This window comes from Homarus americanus, unplaced genomic scaffold, assembly GCF_018991925.1.
Source record: "Homarus americanus isolate GMGI-L3 unplaced genomic scaffold, GMGI_Hamer_2.0 scaffold57980, whole genome shotgun sequence".
Taxonomy (NCBI): domain Eukaryota; kingdom Metazoa; phylum Arthropoda; class Malacostraca; order Decapoda; family Nephropidae; genus Homarus; species Homarus americanus.
The window spans coordinates 18,787,987-18,794,446 of NW_024716703.1; positions in this window are offsets into that span (position 1 = coordinate 18,787,987).

Genomic DNA, 6,460 nt, shown 5'->3' on the forward strand with positions numbered 1-6,460 from the left:
GTGATGGTGGTGGTGGTGATAGTGGTGGTGGTGATAGTGGTGGTGGTGATGGTGGTGGTGGTGAGGTGGTGATGGTGATGGTGGTGGTGGTAGTGATGATAGTGGTGGTGGTGATAGTGGTGGTGGTGATAGTGGTCATGGTACCTAAGACAGTAGTGGTGGTAATGGTAGTGATGATAGTGGTGGTGGTAATGGTGGTTATAGTAGTGGTGGTGATAGTGGTGGTGGTGGTGTTAGTGGTGTTGGTAGTGTTAGTGGTGGCGGTGGTGACAGTAGGAATGATGGTAGTGGTGTTTGTGGTGGTGGTTATAGTGATGGTGGTGATTGGGGTGATAGTGGTGATAGGGGTGGTGGTGGTGGTGATAGGGTTGGTGGTGGTGATAGTGGTAGTGGGTGGTGATAGTGGGGATAATGGTGATAGTGTTGTTAGTAGTAGTGGTGGTGATAGTGGTGGTGGTGGTTATAATGGTGGTGGTGATAGTGGTCGCTGTGGTGTTATTGGGGATAGCTGTGGTGATGGTGTTAGGTGCGGATAATGGTATCGTCGTCGGTAGAGAGAGGCGGTTTAACAATTACAAACCTCCAAAACACAGAAGACAAAGCCAGTTTTAACACTACAACAATTATTAATGAATATGATTGGGAGAACGTAAGTATAAATTCTACACTTGACAGCAGCTATACATTACATGAGAACGATTTATGAGTGTGCAGAGTGAACGAGGAATATGGAATAATAAATAAATGGAGACTGACATTCCCTCATCACCTGGATCAGCTCCAAATGTCAGGCTTGGATCCAAACCTAAAGTAGTCTTACAGGCACGACTTGCCCGACAGGGAGTGTGTGGCTACAACACACTAAAGAACTAGCAACATCTGGGACAGGAGGCGATCGCACAACCAGCGCACTTCTTTAACCTAACCTAACCTAACCTAACCTAACCTAACCTAACCTACCTAACCTAACCTACCCTACCTAACCTAACCTAACCTAACCTAACCTAACCTAACCTAACCTAACCTACCCTACCTAACCTAACCCAAAAGAATGAATAATCAAAGACGGTAAACTAAACGACTTCTAGTAGGACGAGACAGACATCAGCACACTGTTGAATTACTCAGGTTTACACAGGAGCTCTGCATATAGACAGTAAAGTTTTTTCTATATTTACACTTGGTGGAACCTCGACAAAAGCCACGTGAGTTTATCTTGAACAAAGAGGAAAGGAAATGCTGGAACTTATTTCCTTTATCCTGTGCTCCTAACCTAACCTAACCTAACCTAACCTAACCTAGCCTAACCTCCCTCGTGTTTCCGAAGCCTTCCTATCTTGCTGAGTTTAGTATGTGTATATGAATGAATGTGTGTGTGTGTGTGTGTGTGTGTGTAGAGCTATATATAAATCGGCTCATGTTTACCTCGTCAACTGAAGAAGACACGTTTTAAAACCCTCCTTAGTGTGTTACGCTACGACCCTCTGTGTACATAGTCGCTCATTGGGTAACTTACTGCATAACGGGGTCTCTCTCTCTCTCTCTCTCTCTCTTTCTCTCTCTCTCTCTCTCTTTTATCTCCAGCTCTATATTTGTATTTCTCTGTCTTTTCTTTTTTTCTCGCTCTCTTTCACCGTGTCTGTTTGTTTCTTTATCTTTCTTACTCCATTTCTTCATCTCTCTGTCTTTAGTTCTCTCTCTCTCTCTCTTTTAGTCTGTCTATCTTTCCCTCTGTCTTTCTGTTTTTCTGTTTATCTATATGTCTTTGTCTCTGTCTGTCTGTGTGTCTCTGTTTCTGTCTGTCTGTCTGTCTGTCTGTCTGTGTATGTGTATCTCTCTTTGTCTCTGTCTATATCTCTGTCTGTCTGTCTGTCTGTCTCTTTTTTTTCCCCAACACAGTGATCAATCTCTCTAATAATTAACTCCCGCAGGCGACATGTTGTCAATCCCGGCCAGGTGACCTATACACACCTAGTTCGTGATATTGCTGTGTTGTAACGTAACATGACTCTAGTTTTGTAACATCGAGGGAAAAAGTGTGCGTGTTTGTGTTCGTATGCTGTTTGTATTTGGGTGTTTGTGACTTTCAGTAGGCTAGTTTGTGCTAGTTTGTGTTTGTGTGTGGTTATTTTATGTGTGTTTCGTGTCGTTATAGTGTTTGTGTTCGAGTGATTGTGGGTTTTCAGTGGGCTAGTTTGTGTGTATGTGTGTGTATGTGTGTGTGTGTGTCAATAGTCCATCACTCTTTCTACGCACTATTGTCTGGAGGGTCGCTGTGTATAATGTATTCCTCCGCATTTACCTTACCTGTCTACAAATGATTGATGGCCAGGTAACCTTGACCTTTTGAGCTTTACTTGGAAGTTTACGTCACACAAAGACAATCGAGCACTTTGGATGACACCGACTAGTAGTTTAGCGGATTGGAATAAGTTATTAAGATACTTTTTGTAGGTTAACGTTATAAAATGTGTTGTGTGTGTGTGTGTGTGTTATAAACCTTTCCTTTGATGCAACTCATTATAAGAAAACCATAACAAACACACCTGACTTCCTCTCACATACCCGACCTTCACTAAACACACCTGACCAACACAATACGAGTCATCTAGCAGCTGTCGTCGCACCACACTCAGCCAGGTGTCACAACAGGTAAACTGAAGCTGATGGTTTAATTATGAACTACTTCTCTAACTGCACTCGGCTGCCACACTTGTGACAGTTCCATAATTTACCTCGAATAACCTTGAACATTAGAGATCTTAGCTTATTTTACCGGGTGATTAACTACCCTAACGCTAAGCTAACCAAGCGTAATGCACCGTAACATAACAAAAACTATAGATCGAGATGTTCGTTATGTTAAGATGTTCTGGTGTTTATGTTAAAGTGTTTGTTGATTATAGATGATGAGAGAGTAAACGACTTTTTTAATGAAATTTATGTAAATGTATTGTTTGATGTGGATGGAAGAGGTAAACAAGATTTGTTCTAATTAATTGCGTTTACATATTGTTTAAAAATTCATCAATTCTCTTTTAGTTAATTGACTTTACTGAATAAAGACGTGAGAGGTAAATTAAGACTTTTTAATAAAGATTTTTTTTTATAGTGCTTTAAAAATGATGTGTGAGGCATATAATTTTTTTTTTAATTTAATTAAAAAAAAATAGGCGGTTGTCGAACATTATATTCAGTAAACACAGGAATTACACTTTATATTAACAGCGTTTCAGAAATAACTTTAAAGTATAATAAGGTCATGACATCCAGTAAGAAGAAAATAAATATATCCTAGATTAAGCTAATAAAACTATACTAATTCAGAAGCGTGAATGAAAATATCTTAAAATCAGGTCAAACAAAATATGAAATATACAGCAAGAGTAACTAGATCTCACTGTCAAGTAGTAGTCCTGAAACACTGTAGAAGGATGAGTTAATATAGTTCATTGTAAACTCATAATAAATCTTGATCAATAGAGGAAGACGAGTAAATATATCTCGCTGTATGATCGTGTATTACTGGATGACGAGTTGGGAGGAGAATAGCTAATTGTGTAACAGTAAAACAACGTATGATGAGGACAGGATGGCTACTTCAGGTGTGGCAGGTGTTTAATTATGATACAGGTGTGTAGATGTGTATGTTAAAAGAATCAGAGGTTGAGTTGGAGTTAACATGTTCAGTAGAGCGAAGTGCACACACACACACACACACACACACACACACACACACACACACACACACACACACTCACTCTGCATGCTACGATGACTCAGGTCACTTGGGGCACTCACGCTAGAGCTGAGGACCATCTACAACGCCTTTATTCTCCCCAAACTAACGTATGCGTCACCAGCCTGGTCGTCTTCTCTCAACTCTATGCAACAACGTCAGCTAGAGAAGGTACAGAAGAGGGCCTACAGAATCATGCTCGGCGCAGACTACTCCGGCTACAACAACGCTCTTTCCACCCTGGAAATGCCATCCCTCAGTGACTTCCACCAAGCACTAGCAAGGTTTGGCAGTGGACTGCTGCATCATCCTTGTCAGCGCCACCTCCTGCCACCGGCAATCCCCCACCCACCTCGGGCAGTCCGCCACTACAACAAAATTCAGCCCATAAGAACCCGCACTGATAGATATAAGAATAGTACCATCCCATCTATTGTTAAAAAAATAAACAACTCCTGATTTATGTACTGTACAGCCCTGTAAATTTATTGAACGCATATCATTATGTCTAAATCACATATAAGTTTGTGTATTTTCAGCCACCGGCTGCAACTCTATTAATAAACTGTTTATTATTATTATTATTATTATTATTATTACACACACACACACACACACACCCAGCCCAAACGAGCACGTACTGATCGCTATAAGAACAGCCCAGTCCCAATCATTGTAAAAATTATCAACAACTCGTAATCAACCAGTGTATTCACTCCCAGTCAATCTTACCTTTTTGCACTGTCACTATGTTGAAATGCCCTGCAGTATGACCCTTTCTCCACCTTGTTATTATATATCATATTTGTATCATATATGTTACTTGTATATTATTTGTCAATCAAGAGACCCATTCCCCAATTATGTAACTGTATATTTTCAGCCTTCCGGCTGCCATGCTCTTTCAATAAACCGTTAATTATTGTTATTATTATTATTATTATTATTAATATTATTATTATTAGTTGTTGTATTATTACACACACACACACACACACACACACACTCTAACTTAGTAGAAGAATTTGAAGTAGCAAAACGTCTGGACAAACTGAAGTTAAAACGCTCCATCACCCCCATTGACTTACCAATGAAACTCTTCAAGGAGTTCTCCCCGGAGCTAGCTAAACCTCTCTGCTCCATCATCGATGCTTCCCTCAGTCAAGCCAGAAGCCCAGCTGACTGGAAGACTTCATATGTATCACCAGTGCCCAAGTCAACCAGTCCACAATCCTTAAATCAGCTACGCCCCATTGCAATCTCCCCAATACCCAGCTTAATCTGTGAAAGTTTTGTGTTTGACTGGGCTTATGCTGATATTGCAGGCGCCGTAGATGCAATTTGGTAACATGAAAACTTCCTCCACCACTCAATGTCTTGTCAGCTTTCTCGACTACATTTACCGCCATCTGGAAAAACGAAAAACGTCTGTAGCTGTCGCCTTCATTGACTTCACCAAGGCATTTGACCTAGTCGGCCACAATTTATTCATCAACAAAGCAATCGACTTCGGGTTTCGAAGAAGTCTTATACCATGGCTCACAGACTTCCGCAGTAACCGACGCCAAGGTGTACGCTTCCGAGGGGCTGTCTCCACCTTTCAGTCACTCACCTGTGGTTTCCCCCAAGACACCAAGATGGGACCACTTTGCTTCCTTATGCTTATAAATGATGCCCTAAGAGAAACCCCCGCTCGCTGGAAATATGTCGACGACTCTACCATTGGGATCAGTGTCAACAATTTTTCTCCCGACTATACCGCCCTTCAGGATTTATTGAACAGTCTCCAAAACTGGGCCACCAAAAACCACGTCACCATCAACCATACCAAGACCATGGTTATGCATATTAACCTCACCTCCGACGTTGTCCCGCCCCCTTCCATTAATTTAGGTCCCAATACACTTCAGGTTGTAGATTCCACAAAGCTCCTCGGCGTCACCATAGACAACAAACTAAATTGGAAACCACACGTCAGTGAAGTTGTCAAATCCTCCAATTTCCCTCTCCACCTCCTCCGCCGACTCAAGTCCCTCGGAGTTCCTGCACCTGAGCTCCTCAGTGTTTGCTCAAGATTCATACTTCCCAAGCTCACCTATGCCTACCCTACCTGGTCTTCCTCCCTAAATGCCACACAACGTAAACACCTAGAAAAAGTGCAAAAGAGGGCATGCAAGATTATTTTCTCCCCTTCCTACTCCACATATCAAGAAGCGCTCAACACACTGACCCTCTCGGCTCTCTCTGACCATCACCACGACCTCATCTGCAAATTTGGTGAGAAGCTTCTGCACCATCCTCGACACGGGCTCCACCCGAGATCCCTCGTCCGAGAATTGCTGTTCGACACCACAACCGCATCCATCCCATACGAGGACGAACTGATCGCTATAATAACAGCCCAGTCCCAACCATTGTAAAAATTATCAATAACTTGTAATCAACCGGTGTATTTACTCCCAGTCAATCTTACTTTTTGCACTGTCACTGTGTTGAAATGCCCTGTTGTTTGAGCTTCTCCCCATCTAGTTATTATATATCATATTTGTATCACTTATGTTACTTGTATATTATTTGTCAATCAAGAGACCCATTCCCCAATTATGTAACTGTATATTTTCAGCCTTACGGCTGCCATGCTCTTTCAATAAACCGTTAATTATTATTATTATTATTTACACACATACACACTAGCCACACGGGTACTCCAGCACACCACCA